Consider the following 22,904-nt stretch of genomic DNA (forward strand, 5'->3'; position numbering starts at 1 on the left):
TCACTTTCTTATTGATTGTACAAACTACAATCCAACAAATAGGTCATTAATACTGGAGAATGTAAGAGCAATGCAAGTTAAATTTTTAAGTAAACTGTAAATTGAAGTGTACATACAGGAAAGTGAAAAAAATCATAAATGTGCAACCTGATGAACTTATGTAAACAGCACCACATAGGAATACATTACTAGCACTGCAAGAGGTCTGCCTGTGCGGCCCCCAAACCGTTACACACACCTGATTTCTATTGCCACAGCAAAGTTTTGCCTGTTTCTTGAAGCTTAAGTCAGTAGACTCATGTCGTATGTACTCTTTTGTGTCTAGCTTCTTTTGTTCAACATTTTGTTAATTTATCAATGTTTTTGCATTATTGTTAGTGTATAATTCCTATTTTATAAATATACCACAATTTATTAATTTTTATTGGTGAACATTTATATTATTTCCATTTTGGGGCTGTTACAAAGAATGCTTCAGTGAACATTCTTGTTAATTCTCTTTGGTATACATATGTAAAGGTATCTGTGGGTATATACCTAGAAGTGGAAATACTGGGTCAAAGGGTATGGTGTATATGATTTTAATAGAGACTGTCAAACAGTTGCATAGAGGTTGTACCATTTTAAACCGTCACCAGTAATGCATGAGATTCCTTTTGTTCCACAATCTCACCAACATTTGATATTTCAGTCTTTTTAATTTTAGCCAATCTGATGAGTATGTTTTTGATATCTCATTTGTGAGTTTCATTTGCATTTCTCTGATGACTAATGAAATTGAGTACTTTTAATTTCCATATTATTTGAATATATTCTTTTGTGAGTCATTTGCTCATATTTTTGCCGATAGTTTTTTTCTACGGGGCTGTCTGTTTTTTATTTTTAGAAAAATTTATTTGTAATTGGTGCAAATTCTTTGTTGGCTGGATGTGTTGCCAGTATCTTTTCCATTCTGTGACTTGTCTTTTTGGTTTTTTAGTTGTGTCTTTTGATGACCAGAAGTTCTTAATCTCAATGTAGTGTAATTTATCAATCTTTTCTTTTCTGATTAGCATATTTTGTGTCCTGTTTAAGATATCTTTGCCTGCTCCAGGTCATAAGTCATAAAGGTGTTTTCCAAATTTATCTTCTAGAAGTTTCATTTTAAAATCACGTTTAGCTTTATAATCTATCTGGAATAAATTTTTTGCATATGGTGTGAAATGAGGACAAGGTTCACTTTTACATATACATATGCATTATAATTTTACCTTTTAAATAAATTAAGTGGCCATTATGTGCAGGTTAATTTTGATTTATACAACATTTATTGAGCACCTGATATGTGCCAGGAATTGTGTTTGGTACTAATGATGTAGATGCAAATAATAGAGATTCTCTCTCCTGAAAATGTCCTTGAGTGGGGAAGATAATAAGTGAGATGATAATGAAAAATGCAGTAATCATATTAAGAACTATATGTTGTGAGGCAAAGGAATGATCTCTTTGTGAGGAGCTGAGGAAGTCTCTGTTAGAGGAGGCAACATTTAATCTGGGTCTTCAAAAGTGAGTATGAGTTTGATGAATGCATTCTAGAGAGAGAAAAATGTGATATGTGAAAAGACAGGATGGTCAAAGGGCAGGTGTATTCATAAAACTATGAGAGGTTTGCTACAGAAAGGAGCAGTGTGCAAGAAGCTGAGATAGAGAAGGACCAGGGAGGAGACAAGAGTAGATGGACATGAGGCTAGAACATTTTAGGCAGAAAGGACTGCACGTGTAAAATTCAGTGATTATAAAGGAACATGTCATATCTATCAAATAGTGATTAATTCAGTATATCTAGAATATCAATTGTGTATGCATGGGAGGGAGATGAGAAGGAGGAACAGAGGAGGGATGAGGAGGAAATGGAGATGAGGATGAGATTTGGGTTGGGCTTTATCCTTAAGGAAACTGGGGAGAAGCAGAGTTTTCAAGCAGGGAGTGACATAATCAAATTTGGATTTTAGGAAGATGACCCCTAGGAGTCTGGGGGATAGATTATTAAGTGGAAGATTGATGATGGAAATCAGTTAAAAGAAATGAGGCATGGCAAAGGTGTGGCAGTGGTGATGGTGAGACAGTGTCAGATGTGGACCTAGCCTGATGTATAGTCAGGAGGACTTGGTGACCATGAATAGTGGAGGATAGGCAGGCATGACAGATGACTTCAAAATTTGTAGTTTGGGAGACTGAGTGAATATTTATGCTATCAACTGATATAGGAAATGCAAGAAGGAGAAGGTTTGGTGGTAGCAAATTAGAAATTACATTTTCGACTTAGTAGATTTGAGATGCTGGTGGGTTAAATAGTTAGAGATATGTAAGAGAAATTAAAAACATGGAACTCAAAAGAGAGGTCAGGGCTATAAATATGTATTTGAAAATCATCAGCATGTAGAAGATAGTTGAAGCCACAGGAGTGGGTGAAATCATCCAGGGAGGGTAGGTAGAGAAAGAAGAGAGTAAGTTCAAAGAATCAGTCCAAAGTAACTTGAACACTTAAAAGAAGGATAGGAAAATGAGCCTGTGAAGATGACATTTGCTCACCATTCCTGTCTGTGGCTTCTAATTTTCTACAGTAACATTATTTCTTGTGTAATATAAAATAATAATACATAGAAGCACATGAAATAGTACATAAAAACATGAAGAAAAGCAAGTCTTTCTCCCTGCCCACATCTATTCCTCAAAACCGATGTATGTTTAACTATCTCTTTTTACTGTTAAAAGTCTAAATATATTTGAATAGTATGCTTGTTCTTCTGTTTTTTGATTTGCCTACTTTTTAAAAAAATTGAAGTATAGTCGGTTTACAATGTTGTGTCAATTTCTGGTGTACAGCATAGTGTTTCAGTTGTACATGTACATACATACATTCCTTTTCATATTTTTTCATTATAGGTTATTATAAGATATTGAATATAGTTCCCTATGCTATACAGTAGAAACTTGTTTATCTATTTTATATATAGAAGTTAATATCTGCAGATCAGACTGTGTGCTAGGCAGAAATCAAAGATGGCCACCAAGTTTCCCTCATTGTGGTGTGCATGCCCTATTTAATCCTCTTCCCTTGAGGGTTGGTGAGGTTTGTGAATATTATGGGCTATAACTCTGATTAGGTTATTAATCTTTTAGTTAATGCGATGGAGATTATCCTGCGTGGACTTGACCTGTTCAGATGATCCCTTAACAGGGGGACTGGGCCTCTCCAAAAAAAAAAAAAAAAAAGAGTCTACTTGAAGAAGAAAACTGCCATGCTTTGAAAGAAGAGAGCTGTATGGCTGGAACCTGAGGGTGGCCTCTAGGAGAGGAAGTGATCCCTTGCTGACAGTAGCAAGAAATCAGGGGCTTCAGTCATACAACTGCAAGGTGATGAATTATGCCAACAATGAAAGAGTTTGGACGAAAACGACAAGCCCTGCTGACACCTTGATTTCAGCTTGGACCCTGAGCAGAGGATACAGCCAACCTAGACACTGACCCACAGAAACTGAAAAATAATGAATTTGTTGTCTTTTAAGTTGATAAACTTATAATAATTTGCCATGCAGAATCAGAAAACTAATCCAACATTTAACTGCAAACAAAAAGTATATAGTTTATTTACTTTATTTCTACTTCTCATTATTTAAATGTTATATTAATTTTAGTTTTTCAAGTGCTTAATTTTGTTTGTTTAATTCCTTTTGCTCCTATTTCTTGTCCTTTTAAACTTGAGTTAGTATCTTGATTCCTATTAATGTGGAAGGAGGATATTAAAAATTCTGCTCTTTTTTTCTACCAGTTTATACCTTTCACCTGGAGTGAGACACAATGAGGCCTGCTGGTGGGAAGAGAAATCTGTCTTCAGTCTGGGCCAGCTATGCAATGATGAAAATATAGTAATAAAAACAGTGGACCTACTCAGGGTGAATTATTATTAGATAAAAGTCCATAAGCAATGTGAGTTAATTGAGATAGGGTTGTATGCATTTGCTAGTTGGTAAAACTCAGCTGGATCTTTCAGGGATGCTCTGCTCTATCTATGAAACCACCCCCTGAGATGCTCAGGGAAGACAAGTAAAACCTGCCAGGAAAAGGTAAGGGAAATTAAATGTAGGAACTCTGCCTTAGAGGCTAAGGAATAATTTAAATTTATCTGATGATGAGAGACTTAGTGAAGTGTAATTTAATGCTGGGAAGATAAGCAACAGCTCCACTTAATTGAGAACTCCTGGCATCACTGGATTTTCTGATCCTCTTCAATCTGCTTGGATCCTTTGCCATTAAGAAAGCCACATTTTACAGAGATCTTTCAAATGTGGTCATAGTATCCTGCAACACCACCTGCTATGCTTTCAAAGTCATGACCACGAAAAGCCTCTTCTGTAACCAAAGTTGTGTTCTGGGTTTGGTTTAGGTTGATTCTAAACGTTGAAAAACCATAAACTGTATTTACAGTGACATGAAAGTGTCACTGTTTTTGAGTTGCAAGTAGAAGAAACCAACTTCAATTAACTTAAGCAAAAGAGATTTTTTTTGGTGGGAGGATCTTAGGAAGTGCCTGGAATTGATAGAAAGGATAGAGAACCAAGCTAAGAAACATGGTGCTATCACTAAAGTAAATGTATGGTAGATTTAAATCCTAGGATAGGGAATCTGATAGGTCCCACCCCCAGGCCAGGGGCCGTAGAGTAAGAATCTGAACTCTCAGAGGGACTCTTTGGGGACCTGTTTGGCTTTCATCAAGGGTTGAGGGCAGGGCACCTAGATTGCAGTTGCACCAAGACTGTACCCTACAAAAGACAAAGAGTCAAATGGAGTGTTAGAAAGGATGCCTGGATGAAAGTCAGTGAGAAAAGAGTGTTGAGGATCACAGGCAGGCTGTGTAGTATTTACAACCTGAGGGGAACCTATGTCCTTTCCAGGGCTACAAAGGGCTAAACTGAAAAGAGATCTGGGGGAAAAGCAAGGATGTCATTAAACATGAAGCTAGATTGAAAAAAGCAATATCTCCATACACTAAGCCGGATCAAAAACAAAAAATAACCTATAAATCTGGAAATTTAGACCTTTCTGCTTTAAAATATTCCAAGTATGAAAGGGAGATGGGAGGAGGTTTCAAAGTATTTTTGCTTACTGCAAAGTTATCTCCAACTTGTCTGATTAATTTCAGATTCATTGTCTAGAATATTACTAAAATATGATTTCTCTTAACTTGTGCCTACATAATCTTTTCTATGTTCTTTTCTATCCCCAGTCAAATAAAGAACGGGGTGCATTCTGCTATATTCCTGATTGCTCTCTGACCAGAAACCATGCAGAGAGAGGGCAAACTGCCCTCATTATTTACATTGTGCTATTCCTCCTAACTTTCTTATACCTCTCTGTTATGGGGTTTTCAGAAAGTGCTACTTGGATTGCAAAGTCCTTTTCTTCAAGTTACAAAATGTTCAGGAAACTACTTTCTGAATTTCTAAGAGCCTGTTTTTTTCAGACTATTTCTTCTCTGGGACAACTAAGGCTGAGAATTGGTAATTATCTTGATACTTCAAAAGGAAAACCCTCTTGCCTCAATTACTTGAAAGTGGACTACTTGGCTATAATTTGAATAGCTGTATTTGTTCTTCTCTTCACTTAACCAGTTAGATCTTTCACATAAGGCTCTTTTGAAGGAAGGTAGATGCTGAAGAGGGCACCCTCTTTTCAGAGATTGGAACATCTTGTCAGGATGTAGTTGTGTTCTAAGAGACCTGAAAAAATGTTTATCATGAGGATAATGTCATTGACTTTTCTATCATCACTTTAAAAGTTAATTATGTAGTCAACTGCAATTTGAGAAAAAAATATTGTCAGATTTTTCTTCCCACTTAAAAATTGAAACATCTTCCAATTGCACAAGAAAAATAAAGCCTGTTTGATTCCTTTAGGCACATGTAAGCCTAGAGATGAAGACTCAGTGGTTTCATCTCACTGTGCTCATTTTAAAATAAATAAAAGCTTAGTAAAGTTACATCTGATTAAATATTAACATTCTAGTTTTTTTTTACTTTATAATTCAATTTAAGGCGCCTTTGTAGAAATTGTTTCAATGATTTAAGTAAGGAGAATAAAAAGTTCTTTTAAGGCTAAGACCAGAGGATCCATTCCTTCTTTAGTAGGTTTCTCTCAAAATTTTGCCTTTCTTCTTCTAAGCCAATTATTTTCTTTTCCCTAGAGAGACCTGAAGATCATCCTTGATTTCCCTTTTTGCCTCGTCTTCCACAGCGATCAACTCCTTTGTCATAAATATCTCTAGAATCCATCCTTTTCTCTATTTTCCCACTGCCAAAGTTCAGACTTGCATTATCTCTTTTGGGGATAACCGTGACTGAAATGAGTATAGATTCTCCTGCTTTCTTTGGTTACATGTCTTTGTGTAATTCTCTATGGATTTATCCTAGTAAGAATTCTTTGAGCTTTTAAAATCTGTGTGTCCCTTTCTTTCCTCAGACTTGGGACATTTTTGGTCATTATTTTTTCAGATAAGCTCTCTGCCCTTTTCTTTCTTCTTCAAAGATTCCCATAATGCATGTATTTTGTCAGCTTGGTAGTACTCTTAAGTCTGTTAGGCTCTCTTTTATTTTTGTCATTCTTTTTTGTTCCTCTGAATCCCTGATTTCAAATAACTGGTTTAAGTTCTCTGATTCTTTTCTTTTACTTGATCAAATTTACTCTTGAATCCCTCTTTTAAATTTTTCAGTTTAGTTTTTTTATTTTTCAGCTCTAGAATTTGTGTTTGGTTCTTTTTTTTTTTTCAAGAAAGTTTCTGTCTCTTTGTATTCTCATGTTGTTAACGCATTATTTTCCTGATTTCATTTAGTAGTGTGTCTGTGTTCTCTTTCAGTTGATTGAATATCTTTTCAATAGTTATTTTATTTTAACATTTTTTATTGATTTATAATCATTTTACAATGTTGTGTCAAATTCCAGTTATTTTAGTTATTTTAAATTCCTTGTCAGGCAGCTCTGCATTTCTTAGGGTTGGTTTCTGTTGTGTAATTTCCTACCGTAGATTGTGCCATGTTCGTCTTGTTTCTTTGTATGCTTTGTAATTTCTTGTTGGATTTAGGCATGTGAAGAACCAACCACCTCTCCCAGTCTTTGTGTACTGGCTTTGTGCAGGGCAAGATCTTTGCCAATCAGCCTGGCTAGTGGTGCTAGGACCCCTCAAACTTTTTCTGATCTCTTGATCTCCCTGATGTCTCTCTATGGAACTGCAGCTCTAATGTGCTGCTTGCCTCTTTTCGGTGGTTTCCAAAGTCTGGCACTAGTACTGGCAGCACTTAATGCAAGAGTCAAGCAAGGCCGAGTCAGGCAAGAAAGAAACCAGTCCCTTGGGCAGCCTCTATACAAGCCAGAACATTGGATGCCAAGTCCACTTTTTATTTCCATGCTTAGGGAAGAGCCCTGGTATGGAGTTTCCTCCTGCATACTCTATACTATGCTGCATAGGGTGAGGGACATGAACAAGTGTGCCAAATGCTGCAAATTTTTCTACTCTTTTCACTGGAATCTCTTCTTGGCTTTACAATGGCTTGGGTGCTGTAGCTTTTCAACTAATCTCTAGAATTCTCACAAGGTATTCTGGTTCATATATTGTTGTTAATTCAGTGTCTCTGTGAAAGAAAGAGTCTCTAGCTTCATAGTCCACCATCTTTCTAGAAGTAATATTTTAAAGCCAAAGCATTTTTAGGGCATGGTATCTATTGTCAAGTAAATAATGGTCTCTTATGCTATTGTATTATGAAATGAAGCATTTTGAAACTCATGTATTTTTATGTTTAGTTAATCCTGACATGCACTGTTGCTGTATCAATTTATCCTAGGGGAAGACAGGCTCATTTTGCGGTTTCTTAAGTTCAAGTTAATATTGGCTTACAAAGTCCCAACCTCGTATTTTTTCATGCTTAATTCTTTTTTTTAAAAAGAGATTATTTTTGTTAAGGCTAACAGGCTAGTGACTAGGTTTATGCTGTGTGTGTGTGTATCTGTGTTTGTGTGTATATGTGTGTATCAAGAAAACCATGGAAAGAGCTGGGGTCTTTCTTTTAGACTTATCAGAAGTAGGATGCCTGCCTTTGAAAATAGTGGAGAATAGGATGTCTGGGTTAGCTGGAATTCATTTATGGATGTATGGAAGTCAGGAAAGAGGTAAATTTATAGGGAATGATCCAATGGAATCAGTAAACTACAAAATGTTATTGATTGCTACTTTTTCCCACTGTCACAGGTAATTGTGGATTATGCTAATAAATTTGTATCCACTACTTACCTTGTGGTAACAATTATTGGTTGAATTTTGTCACCCTTAAAAAAATATGTTGGAGTCCTAACCCCTAGTACCTCTGACTGTGACCTTATTTGGAGATAAGGTCTTTACAGAGATAATCAAGTTAAAACGAGGTCATTAAGGTTGGCCCTAATCCAATGTGACTGGTATTCTTATATAAAGGGGAAATTTGGACACGGAAACTTGTACACAGGAAGAATGCCATGTGAACGTGAAGGCAGGGATTGGGGTGATAGCCCTACAAGCAAAGGAACACTAAAGATTGTCAGCAAACCACCAGAAACTAGGAGAGGCATGAAACTGATTCTCCTTCAAAGCTTTCAGGGGGAACTGACTCTGCCAACACCTGATCTTAGACTTCTAGCCTCCAGAACTGTGAGACAATAAATTTCTGTTCATTTTTGTGATATTTTGTTAAAGCAGCCTCAGGAAACTAACACAGTAACCTCTTATATTATGTTGCAGATTTTTTTCTAAAATCTTTATAAACTATTATCAAAGATGTACAATATCCATTACTGTAAACATCCTAGGGCATAGGTTTATGTTATTGCCTGTCAACGTGTGTGGCTAAACCACACTTACTCCATTTTGTCAGCTCCATCTTAGGCCTGCAGTCCTACTTCCTCCCTTTTCTCTGTGTGACTGAATGCATCATAAGTTCTCTATCAGCTTTTACCCTTGTCTTAATCTGATATGAAAAATGGAAGAATTCCTTTTGCTGACGCAGGTGGTTCATGGTTATGAGGCCCCTGGAGGGAGGAAAAAACCCCAGTTCCCATAGGTGCAGAGGTGCTTCTCACTTTGTAGTCGGATTCCACTTTTAGCCTTGGCACCTTTAAATCTCCCTGTGCCCCGTTTGGTGGCACAGAGTGTAGCTGCACATGCCTCCAGATCATCATCTGCCCAGTCCTGCCTGTGTGTAAGTTACCCACAACAAACGTCACAGTTGCCCTTTATAGAGTTGCCTGCTTCGTTTTTTTCAGTCTTAAAGTTTCTTCTCAGTTTGGAGGATATTATTCAAATGTCTCTGTCTTCCAACACAATGCTTGAGAGTCATCCTTTCAATCTAGAATTTCTCTACTACCTCATTCAAATGTTTTAATATTTATTGTGTTGGCATACAGATATGCAAGGCTCTCTTGTGATTTGGTGGGGACAGTACTTGGTAAAATGAATTGATAACTTTGTGTGAAATCTTTTTGGTTCGCCATCACCTCTGCTTTTGCCTTAAGAGATGTTTGGGTAGGATTCAACCTCATAATTGTGTGAAGGACAGTTTTAGAAGGTGAATGATTGTGGTCAAATAAGAAAGACTAGTAATTTCAACATACCTAGTTTCACTGAAATTTTTTTCTCTCTTAAAAGGATTTCACTGGTCAAGCCAGACTTTTTCTTCAGATATTATTTTGCAGTATGAATCACTATCACTTTAACTTACTGAACTTTGAGCTAAATCAAATTTGTTGAGCAAGATAATACAGTTATTTGTGTGCACAATAGTAAGTGAAAGAGGAATGAGTGGTTTGTAACAGATGCTGTGCTTACAAATGCCAAAGTTTTCAATGAACTCATGACTTTAAAAGGTCATACCCTTTTTAAATTTTATTTTATTATTTTTTTAAACATTTTTTTTGTTGAGTTACAGTCATTTTACAATGTTGTGTCAAATTCCAGTGTAGAGGGTCATACCCTTTTATAGTTACACCTTTTAAACTCAGTAATAAATACAGGATATGTGCTGTACTTCCTACTCTAAATTCATTGGTTTCCCAATTTTCCATGTCAAAGAATGGCCTTACCATCTGCCACTGTTTTATAGCATTCCTTCAAACCCAGGCCTTTCCTCCCTTCTGATGTGTTTGTTAACTTTCAGAAAGTGCTGTCACTAAGACCTCACACTGTGGAGTTGTTTTATAGTATTTGGCCAATACTGATACGAGCGATTGGTTTGGAGCAAACTTCAATGTCAGAAATAAAGTTGGAGAAGTATTATATGAACTCTAAGATCATTTTAGCAGATTATGCTGTATTCCTTTTCTGCATGTCAATTAGATCAAACCCTAGTTGTTTTGTTTAAAACTTCAATATCCCTGTTTATATTTGTGTACCTGATTTATCATGAACTGAGAAAATATTATAGTCTTCTACCATGACTGTGGGTTTACTTTTGCATTTATATAAGATTTTATATATTTTAAGACTATGCTTAGAATGTCATGATTTTTGACTGTAAGTTTTATAATATGAAGCATCCTGCTTATACATACAAATATCCACTCTATATTTTGACCTTTAATTATACTTTGACTGATTTACTATACTTACTATACTTTTAAAAAATTATTTAGTATCTCTATATTTTTATTCTGTGTCATTCTGTTTTAGATATGTCCTGGATGGATAGTTTATAGCTGAGTTTAATTATGCGATATGATTTTCCACCTTTAATAAAGGCATTTACCTAATTTGCCATTTGTTGCCATTGTTGATGTCTGCAATTATTTTTGACATGTTAATTTGTAATATCTGTTTTATATATTTCCAAATTATTTATTCCCTTATCTTCTCAATTTTCTGTTCTTGTTTTGATCAAAATTTGGTGTTGTTTTTCCCTTCTGATGATTAGGAAATTGTACATCCTATTCCTCTAGACTCTAGAGGCCAATCTTTACTTTTTAAAAACATATTCTATTAGTATCCAAAGCAAATCAGTAAATATATCCTTGCTGAGCAAGGCAGGAACTTCAAAAATTCTTACTTTATTTTACCTTTTCTCAGCCTCTGCCTCCCATGTTGAGATCATTTGAGATAATAGCTACAGATCATTATTATTTAATATTAAAATTTACTTAGCTAATGTTTTATTGGCTTCATTGGTGATTATTGTTTCTTCTTCACTTCTTAGATTCTTTTTGTTTATTTCCTTGCTTTCCTGGCATTCACATATTGATTCCCTTGCCCCAGCCCCAGCTTTACGGAGATATAATTGATGAAAGTTGTATATATTTAAGATGTACAATGTGAAGTTTTGATATGCTACGTATTGTTTACAGAGGGTGTATAGGAGATATAACATTCCTTTTATCCTTGGGGAACTGAAAATATTTTTACTTTCCCTTCATATTCAAATATTTTGATTGAAGATAGAAAAATTCAGATTCAAAATAATATTCATTCGGAACATTGAAGATATTTCTCGCATATCTTCTTGAAACTAGAGTTGATGTGATGTGTGATAGCAGTCTGATTCTTTTTTTTTTTTTTTTTTTTTGGTAAATAACCCCCCTTCCCATTTTCCTCTCAAAGCTTTTACCATTTTGACTTTATATAAAAATGTGTCCAGGTGTGAGTCTTTTTATGTTCTTCCTCTTCACTTCTTCCATTTCAAGACCAGAGTCTTTCTTCAGCTGTGGAAGTGTACCATTATTTTTCTTACTTGTTTTCCCTGCTCCATTTTTTTCTTTTCTGGTCATTTCTTGTGGAACTTTGATAGATGAAGGCTCGATCTTCTGGAAGTATCCTCCATGTAGTTTGCAATTTTTATACCATTTATTTGGAAATAATTTCAAGTTTATAGGAACATTGCAGGAAAAGAACAGAGAACTTCTACATAACCTCCAACCAGATTTAGAAACTGTTAACCTCTTGCCCCATTTGTTTTATCATTCGCTTTCTATGTATATAATTTTTTTTTCCAGAACCACTTGAAATAAGTCACAGAGTTGGTTTCCTGTTACCCCTAAACACTTTAATGTGTAATTCCTAAGAGCACAAGAGCATTCTCTTTTATAACAATGTTGCAATTAATTAAAAGCAGGAAAATTTAACATAGATACACTAGTACTATTTAACTTAAAATGTTTTAATGTATTTCATCTTTTAGCATAGTCTGGGTATCTTTGATATTTAGCTGTGTTCATTCTTGTTTTTACTAGCCCATCTATTGAGTTTTTATTTTATCAGTTGCATTTTTCATTTGCAAGACCTCTAACTGGCTCTTTTTCATAGACTAATCTTGTTTCATCATGGTTTGTTCTAATTTTATTAAGGTTATTAACTAAATTTCATTTAAATTTACTTTGTTTCCTCTAATATTTTTATTTTTACTTAGTTCATGTGTTCTCATTCCTTCTGTTGTTTAATTCTTCCATTTTACTGTGTTGTTTTCCTTAAACGTTTTGGTGATTTTTGGTAGTGTGTTCATCTTTGTATTTGAGAGTCCTGGTGATCAGTCAGTGAATATTATTTCTGTTTATCAGTTTGCTTCAGTTATTGTGAGGAAGGGTGAGCCAGTAGCCAGTATTCTGTTTCAGGATATTTTCTATTTCTCCTAGATGTTGCCAGCCACCAGATACCTTGACTTTCCTTGGCAATGTATGCATTTGCACTGACTGCTCTTGCCAGAGACAGATGACATTGTTGTGCACTGATTGGTACAGTAGTAGAAAGGGAGGTTGTATCAATTACCTATGGTTGTAACAACATCAATAACAAAAACCTCTCCAAAACTTAGTGGCTTAATACAACAGCACAGTTATTTAGCTGACAACTTTGTGGTCTGTTGGGTGCTTCATCTGGTCTAGGCTGTTCTGCTTTTGTGTGCTGATCTTGTTCATGCCTCTGTGACCAGCATGTGGTTCTATGGTTTCACTGTTCTGCTGTCACTTGGTAGATTGAGTGTGGGAGTGGTCTCAGATGGTCTCACTCATATATCTGTCAGTTGGCTGAACACCTTGGTTCTGCTCCATCAGGCCTCTTATCCTTTAGAAGGCCAACTGGGGTTGTTCAGGGTTCTAAGTACAAGAAAACAGGATTTTCAATCAAATTTGCTTGTATCATATTTGGTAATGTCCATTGGCTGAAGCAAGTCAGTAGCCAACCCAAATTCAGAGTGGGAAAATAGATTCCACTTCTTAATGGTAGGAGCTGCAGTATTACATGGCAAGGGTGTGAATACAGGGAAGGGAAAGATTTGTGACCACCTTAATGATCTGCACCAGAGTTGCGGACCCAACTGGATGCACTAAATGTAGTTCCCCTAACAATAACCTGAGCAGTTTCCCAGGCCCTCTTCTCTTGCCAGTGTTTGTCACTTTAGCTCTTGGAGTGCTCCTGTCATCTTTCTATCTCCTTATACTTTTCATCTTTTCTGTCTTTGGGCTGTGCTTTTCTTCATATTTCTAACTCCATCTGATTTCTGTTTCTTAGAGTTTTTTTTTTTTTGGTTATTTCTAATATGCTGAGGGAATTTGTTCTTATTCTCTACAGTTCATATAGATTCTTTTCTTTTTAAAAACTAAAACATTAAAAATTAATTCTAGGATGTAAATCAATGAAGTTAGAACACACTGTCACCCCATACACAAAAATGAACTAAAAATGGCTGAGACTTAAACATAAGACAAGACACTATAAACCTCCTAGAAGAAAACAGACAAAACATTCTCTGACATAAATTTTAGCAATGTTCTCCTGTGACAATAGAAACAATACCCAGACAATTGAAATAAAAACAAAAATAAACAAATGTGACCTAATTAAATTTATAAGCATTTGCACAGCAAGGAAACTATAAACAAAACAAAAAGACAACCTACAGAGTGGGAGAAAATATTTGCAAATGATATGACTGACAAGAGCTTAATTTCCAGAATATGCAAATAGCTCATACAACTTAATAACAAAAAAACAAACAACTCAATCCAAAAATGGGCAGAAGACCTAAACAAGTATTACTCCAATAGATGTACAGATGGCCAATAGGCTCATGAAAAGATGCTCAATATTGCTAATTATCAGAGAAATGCAAATCAAACTTCAATGAGGTATCACCTCACACCAGTCAAAATGACCATCATTAAAAAGTCCACAAACAATAAATGCTGGAGAAGGCATGGAGAAAAGGGAGCCCTCCTACACTGTTGATGGAAATGTAATTTGGTGCAGCCACTACGGAAAACAGTATAGAGATTCCTTAAAAAACTGAAAATAAGAGTTACCATATGATCCATTGATTCCACTCCTGGGCACATATCCAGAAGAAACTCTAATTTGAAAAATATATGCACCCCAATGTTCAGAGCAGCACTATTTACAATAGGAAAGACAAGGAAGCAACCTAAATGTCCATCAACAGATAATGGAGATATATATACACACACACACACACATATACATACATACAATGGAATACTACTCAGCCATAAAAAAGAATGAAATAACGCCATTTGTAGCAACATGGATGGATCTGGAGATGTCATTCTAAGTGAAATAAGCCAGAAAGAGAAAGAAAAATGCCGTATGATATCACTTATATGTGGAATCTAAAAGAACAACACAAAAGAACTTACTTACAAATCAGAAACAGACTCACAGACACAGAAAACAAACTTATGGTTACCAGGGGGGAAAGGAAGGGATAAATTGGAATTCAAGATTTGCAGATACTAACCACTTTATATAAAATAGATGAACAAAAAGTTTATATTGTATAGCACAGGGAACTTTATTCAATATCTTGTAGTAGCTTATAATAGAAAAGAATATGAAAATGAATATATGTATGTATATGTATGACTGAAACGTTATGTTGTACTCCAGAAATTGATACAACAGTGTAAACTGACTATACTTCAATAAAAAAAATTTTAAAAAATTGATTCTAGGTAAATTTTAGGCAGGAATAGGATTCAGGGGGCATATTCTTAGTTTGCCTTCTAATCTGTATTACTTTTATAAACAGAATCATAAGTATAGGACCAAAGCACTTTCACTATTATATTGATACAGGAAAATGGGGCACAAGAGGTTGGCTATGCCCCAGGTCTTGGTCAAGTCCCTGGGATGTGCCCCACCAAGTGAGGGTCCTTGGCTTTGAGCAGGAAAGAATTCAAATCTACTTTGATTCAACTATGGCTCACTCTTGAGTGTGGGGTTGGGTTTTTAGTTTAAAGTAAAAGTAGATATACACTCCATAATCAGAGTGTAGGCCATCTTGCCTTCTGAGAGAGCAGGCAACTACAAAGTACAGTGTTGCTAATTTTTATATACTAACAAGTGAGAGGATTATTCCAACTACTTTGGGGAAGGAGCAGGGATTCCCTGAGATTGGGCCACTGCCCTCTCTTTGAGCTTTCATGGTTAGCTTTGGAACAGAATGGCGCCTGTGAGTGTGTCACTCACCACACTAGTACATTACAATATGTACAGTGAAGCTCAAGGTCCAGTGGAGGTCAAATCTTCCGCCATCTTGGGCCTCCAGTTCTATTAGGAGTTGACTTTTCCGCCATCTTGGTGCTAACTACTGTGTCATTCCTTTAATGGCTGTGTCCAGCCCCCTTCCTTCCTGTCTCAGTATCACCTATTTCTACTGTTTCCTCTGGGATGACCACCTGTTATGTTCACTTAAGATGACTGTGTTACACTATTAAAATTTTATCTCAATTAAGAAATTTTATTGGAATAATTTGAGTTCCTTTGTAAGAATAAAAGGGCAAAAGTTGATCACCTAAAAATGATCATATTTTATGGAGTTGATGAAAGATTTGAAAATAATCAACACTGAAAAATCTTCACCTTTAGCTATCTTTAGCTCTACTACCTAAAGTAGGTATTTTACAAGAGGAAACAATGATTATTTCTATTTTTTATTCATCACATTAGCTATTGTAGTCTTCTCAGCTCTGAGGTTTAATATTAAAAGTCTCTTCCTTTAGCATAGAGTCCTTTCAACATAAAATTCTTCTTTGTGAGTCAGAAAAGATTGAATTTGTCTGGAAAACTGCTATCCTATTGAAGGCTAATGACAAAAAGTTCAGCTTGTTTATTCACTTCACTGCATTCATAAATGGCGCTGTCACACAAATATGTTGGTTATTGAAACTATTTCCCACAGCAAGTGCTTCTTCTGAAGAGTGCATGCTAGTCATTTTATTAGTTTCTGTTGATTTCCTAAACCCTAGAGAATGAGTGGGTGAATGGATGAGACAACAGTAGTGAATCCAAAATTCTTCCTCTCTCATCAGCATTTAAATATCCTCATCTACTTATTTTTAAAAAGCCTCCCTATATCTACTTCACCCTTCTAGCAATTCCCCACCCACAATTGTACTTCTCTAAAAAACTACGTTCTCTGTGTCTGTTTTCTCACTTCCCATCCTCTCCAATTAGGCTTCTCCATCAGAACCCTATTGAAATAGTAAAGGTCACTTACCGTTTGTTTGCCACTAGACCCAGCAGGAAAATCTTACTCTTCATTTATTCACAAGACATTAGTAAAACTCCTATTGTGTTCTGAGCACTGTTCTTGGTGCTGGGATACAGTGTTGAACAAGACAGATGATAAAATTGCTGATGTCTTGGAGCTCACATAAACAAGAATAATCAAATAGTGATAAGTGTTATGATGAAAATGGGAAAGAGAGAGAGAGAGAGACAGAGAGAATGAATATGAATGCTTTGACACTTGAATGACAAGAAGGAGCCAGTCTAGTTTCTTCTGAACCTAGAAGTCGTGGGAGGAGCCACTGTGGCCACTGCTGTGCAATCTCTGGTGAAGGTCATGCTGGAGCTTGCCTGTGTGAGGCAGGCAGTGGTGTTAGGAGATTAGGAAACTGGAGGCTGGTGAGGTGGCTGGGTTCTCCTTGAATAAGCACCCAAGGCCCAGGAGAGATGGGCTGGAGCAAATCTGGAAGGTGCATAAGCAGCCCAAAAGAGTAACCATGAGACTAGCGACAAATTATGGGTCTCACACAGCAAAACAAGTTTCATTACAACACACACACACAAATAGTAATAATCCAATTTTTGAGGACTTGAATAGCCTTACCAGCAGTGTAAGGGCTGTACTTGATCTATGGTTCTCATATCACAGCAGTTATGCCCTTTGCTGGAGGTTTTGAAAGCCTTTGCCATAAATTTTCTAAGGGATTGTGACTGTTTATCAGGCATTAAGTTTGTCATGGTGTTAGATTGACCAGGCAGTTGCTCATGTTGGAATTTGTAGGTTATGATTTGATAAATCAGATGACTGCGGCTACATAGGGAGCAGTTTGTGTTTGCCTTTTCTTTGATAATCCACTGGAAAACTGTGAATAATAACATTGCATATAAAAGAGACAAGGATGGATAAAAGTGTAAGGGAATAAATTTTCTCTGTAAGTAGCAAAGAGCCATGAATCTCTTATTAAATTTTCCAGGCAAGGAACCTGTCCTGCTAAGCTTGAATTCTTATTGTAAGGAAAATTTAAACCAGTTAAGAACTTATTGTTCCAAAGCAGTCAAACGGAGTTGAAATGTTTTACATCTTGACCACATTTTCTTCTGTGGGGAGGGCAAGGGCAAGGGCAAAATAAAAAGCCATTACTGAAAAATTTAAGCATAATAGTTCTTAGTTGTAAGCAATGGAAACCAGTTTTGGCTGATTTGAGAAGAAAATTATTTGTTCAAAGGACATTGAGCTAGAGAACCAGTCTTGGGACTATGCACATGGGAACAACAGTCCAAATCATGCCGGAGAACTAGCTCAGTGGGGACATTGCTATCACTGCTGCTAAGAACTGCAGCCTGCCCTGCTGACAGTCCAGCAGTGGACTCCGGAAGCTGCCGTCAGCTCTGCTATCCCTGCTGCTTAAAGAACTTGATTTTTGTGACAGCCGCCTCTATTACCGTAGATAATTTATTCCTCCTGTGCCTTACCTGATAAGGAAAGCCAGACTGCCTTGGCCAGCAAGGACTTGTCACGGGATTAGGTGGGTCTGGAGTATTTATGACATCCAAATCCATCCATTTCCCCCCACTCCATATCTCAGTTTTGTTCTACCCTCATCAATGCTTTTACTTTCATTTAAGTGATCTCAGTGGGTTGTGAATTCAGCTGACACTATAATATAGAAACCTGCAAGATCAAAGTTAGAGATTGATTTTCAGTTATCTCAGCCCTGCTGCTGAACGCGGTAAGAGATTCTTTAAGCAGTCAGAGAAACTTGGGACTTCACTTCATGCCTCTAGACAGGAATTTGTGATTTCAGCTTGTCATTCTTTTCCTTTAAGCAGTGTAGCGCTGTTAGAAGCAATCTCCACGCCCCACAGTTCCTCACACCTGTCATATGCTTCTGTGGCAGTGGGTTATGTGGTCCTTGTTCAGTGAGGACTTCTTTAAGGTGATAATTTGATAACTTTTGCTGTGGGCTTCCAGATTTCCATCTTCTAATACGGGCTGGATTTTCATTGTTTTTATTTTCAACCAGGCCAAATATCTTATTCCATTTGTTTTGAGGAATTATTGCCTGCGGCTGCACCTGGTACCAATTTATATGTTAGTGTTCTTAGTTAAAGCAACTCTATAGAATGTAAGCAGAAAATGAACTGGTTAGTTCTTAGGACATTTAATTGCCCAGAATCTCAAGGGCTACAGAGCTAGGAGTAGTGCTCCAAATCTTGCTCTCTAAGGATACCATTGCTGCTGTGGTTGAGAATGGGTGCTGTACTTGGCAATGCTGGCAGCAGTAATAGTCATCTTTGGAGTGGGACTTAGCACTGCTGCAACTGCCACACCAGGAATATGATCATGCTTCATCCCTGGTCACCGCAAGAGTAAATTGCTCACATTCTCCTCTTCTTTGTATCACTGGTTCACAATTAAAAATCTAGAGTGGATGCATCTAAGACTGGTAGAACTTAGGTCATGGGCCCATGTTCCAGCTGTGAGGGCCACTAAGAAGGTGAGTATCTGGCATTGTCTTTTCTATAGTGCATGGCAGACTCTGCCACCCACCAGTACTCGTAAGGTGGGGAATCCTTACAGTTCATGAGGTTGTAGCAAATACTATAGGTCAGTTCACTCAGCACCCATCCCAACCCTCCTCTGGATAATCTTTGTTTGAAAAGTGACAGATTACATTCCCAGGCTCCATTGCTGCTGTAAAGCACATGTACAAGATGGCAATATAATGCCAACTCATGTGAGATGTTGGCTATGTACAGGGAAGCTGGACCCCCTACAAGCATGGTTGTGAAAGTGATGAATGTTTTCAGAGTGGCTGTGAGAACTTTGGGCATTCAAAACCAAGCATACTAACTTATGAGTGGGGATGTCAATGAGTTTCTTAGGACAGACCCACAGGGTAGCTGTGTCTTTTCTCTCACTGCGTTGTTCTTGGCTCACAGACTCTGTGAACCTCCAAGCCTTGTTCTTTGGCCCTTTCAGGGATTCTGTGAGTTAGCTGACATTCTGCTATAAATCCCTTTTGGCTAAAACTAGCTTATTCAATTGTATTGTTTTCAGATAAAAAGCCCTAATATAATTTCAGGTGGTAGGTTAATAATATTGCCATATTTGAAAGTTGCAATGATAAGTACAAAAGAATTATTATAAATACTCCATATACTGGAATATACATGTAAAGATTGCAGGTGTTGATCTTCACTCAGTATTTGTAAGAAAAAAATTGAGTAATATACCTACAGGATGGGCACAGCTGGTGGTTGTGAGAGTAAAATATCCTACTAGGCTAAATCAACTTGTGAGTTTCAAGTCTCAAATGCTATCATCAGTAGATATGAGACTGACAGCGCTACCTACTGCGCTAATGAGGCACCTTATCATCAGTAGATATGTAAACACAAATTAGCATTGTAGATGCTGTGGCATTATGATAATTTTAATAACTAGTAGTTGTTGAGTGCTCGCCAGGTAATGCTGCATGCATTATCTTATATAGTCTTCAGAATAAACTTTTAAAGTATTTACTACTGGCATCTCTATTTTACAGATGAGGAAAGTGAGGTTTAGACTGGTTAGACTACTTTCCCAAGGTCACTTAGCTAGGTAGGCAGGAGTAGGATTTGGATTTAGAGCAATCTGGCTGTAGATTCTTCATTTGTGCTGTTAAGTAACACTGCCTCTTACCACTGAGTGTAGATTTAATTGCTCTGCTCAGAATTGCATAGAATTTGATGAGGAACTTAAGTCAGAGGATGCATATTTACCAAAGAAATCCAGAGAAACAACATGAGTGCTCCATAGCGTTGCCAAGTCCAACCTTGTTCTGCTTGCCACACGACAGGCCAATAAATCGGGAGACAAGGTGTTGGGGCAAGGAATAGCAACTTTATTTGGAAAGCCGGCAGACCGAGAGGATGGCAGACTAATGTCTTGGAGAACCATCCTGCTCTAGTCAGAATACAGGCTCCTTTTATACAAGAAATAAGGGAGGGGGTGTGGTTGATTGTTGTAATCTTCTTGCTGCAGGCATTCTTTGTTCTTGCAGCCATCCCTGTGGGCTAGGTCATGGTGTCCCTGGAAACCTCCAACAAAACAAAGGTTATTCTCTACTACAATAGGGGAGTCACAGGCTAGAAGCTAATGAGTCTCCTGGGTGGGTCTTTTCTGTACAGGAATTAGGAAAATCTTCCTTAGACAGATGACTCACACACATTATGCTTGAAAGCCTTGATACTCCAAGTATGCTCCATGGACCAGCAGCATTGGCATCACTTGTGAGCTTATCAGAAATGGCTTTGTTTATGAAAGAATGAAATAGGAAAAGCAAATGAAGGAAATTGAGACACTTTCTATGTGAAGTCTTGCATGTTATTGTATAGGAGTGGCTCTTGTGTGTGTCTAGGCAAGAGTCAAATGTAGAAGAGATATTTAATTAAGGTTTGCTAATATATTTCCTTCTGTTCTCTCCTTTTAATTGCATTATAAAGAATCGTACATGTATACCTATATAAGTGAAAGAAACTAATAAATACCAAGGACCGAATTAACAAGCTCCAGTTTCCTCATGCTCTCTTTCGTATTTACTGTGCTCTTCCTTTATTGTTCCATGTTTTGGTATTCCAAGTAGTACTATAGAGTTTGCAAGTCACATTGTACCAAAGAGATAATTCAATCATAGCAATCACCGACTTGGACAAATATCTTATCTTTTTTGTGCTTCTTTGTCATGACTCCAGATGTGGGCTTCCCTTGCAAAGTTTACTGAAATTCTCATTTCAGGAGGCACCTACCTGTCACAGATGCAGTCAAGAAGAAAAACCCCATGAGTTTTCTGTGCTGGAACCAGAAAGCTTTCTGCAGTTCAGGTGGCTCTCAGAGCCCTAACCAGATGTCTGTCCAGACCCACTAAGTCCTGATACACATGCTCTTCGGAAAGAACTAAGACTGTCTCACTCATGAACAAATGCTGAATGAATGGAAAGTTTCCAGCTGAGTGCCCAGAAAGAATGTTTAATGAAGACAACTGCTATCTCTGAATGATTTATTTTTCTAATCGTTCTTAAGGCTGTAACTTACTGATAAACACTTCTGAGACACTAAGTATGCAAAGAAGGCATTTAAAATGATAGAACTTTACCATTTATTGGGACATTGTCCTAATTTTTATGTTCTCACTTATTTTCCTCTTAAAATTTTTGGAATAGTTTATCAAGATTCATTTTTTAAATTTAAAAATCTTTTAATTTTTATTTTTAAAATTAAGAGATAATTAGCATATAACATATTAGTTTCAGGTTTACAACATACTGATTTGATATTTGTATATACTGTGAAATGATCACCACAATAAACCTAGTTATAATCCATCATTATGCAAAGTTACGAAAGTTTTTTTACTGTGATGAGAACTTGTAAGATTTACTTTCTTGGCAGTTTTCAAATATGCAATACAATATTATTAAGTGCAGACACCATTCTGTACATTACATCCCCCTAACTTATTTGCTTTATAACTGGAAGTTTGTACTTCTTGACCCCCTTCATCATTTCTCCCAGCCCCTTAACCCCTCCCTTCTGGCAATCACCAGTCTGTTCTCTGTATTTATGTTTTGTTTTTTTTTTAAGTTGCACATATAAATGAAATCATACAGTTATTTGTCTTTTTCTGACTCATTTTCCTTAGCAGAATACCCTCTAGGTCCATCCATGTTCTCTGAAATGGCAAATTTCATTCTTTTTCATTGCTGAGTATATTCCATTGTGTACATATACACCACGTCTTCTTTTTCCACTCATCCATTGATGGACACTTCGGTTGTTTTCATACCATGGCATTGCATATAATGCTGCAATGAACATAAGGGTGCATATATCTTTTTCCATTTGTGTTTTCATTTTCTTTGGATATATGCCCAGAAATGTAATTGCTGTATCATATGGTAGTCCTAGTTTTAATTTTTTGGGGAATCTCCCTACTGTTTTCCATAGTGGCTGCACCAAATGACATTCCCACCAACAGTAAACAAGGACTCCCTTTCTCCGCATCCTCACCAACACTTGTTATTTGTTGTCCTTTTGAAAACAGCCATTTTGACAGGTGTGAGGTGATATCTCATTGTGGTTTATTTTGCATTTCCCTGATGATTAGTGATGTTGAACATCTTTTCATGTGTCTGTTGGCCATCTGTATGTCTTCTTTGGAAAAATGTCTATTGAGATCCTCTGCCCATTTTTAAAATTAGATTTTTTAAATTGAGTTGTATCAGTTCTTTATATATTTTGGATGTTATCCCCTTATCAAATACATGATTGGCAAATATTTTCTCCCATTCAGAAGGT

The 22,904-nt window shown here is 36.7% G+C and overlaps 1 long non-coding RNA gene across 3 annotated transcripts in view; it reads left to right on the forward strand.

The window, feature by feature from the left end:
* LOC116280951 (uncharacterized) overlaps positions 1 to 21,674 on the forward strand; it is a 73,281-nt gene extending 51,607 nt beyond the window's left edge. For 2 of the 3 annotated variants that reach the window (XR_012073538.1, XR_012073536.1), the window contains exon 5: positions 3,812 to 3,929. This is a non-coding gene — a long non-coding RNA (uncharacterized lncRNA). Of the gene's footprint in view, positions 1 to 3,811; positions 3,930 to 21,344 lie in introns of those variants that run through there. The other variant, XR_012073537.1, reaches the window with a different exon arrangement.
* Positions 21,675 to 22,904: the final 1,230 nt, after the last annotated feature.

Source organism: Vicugna pacos, chromosome 6 (assembly GCF_048564905.1).
Source record: "Vicugna pacos chromosome 6, VicPac4, whole genome shotgun sequence".
NCBI lineage: Eukaryota > Metazoa > Chordata > Mammalia > Artiodactyla > Camelidae > Vicugna > Vicugna pacos.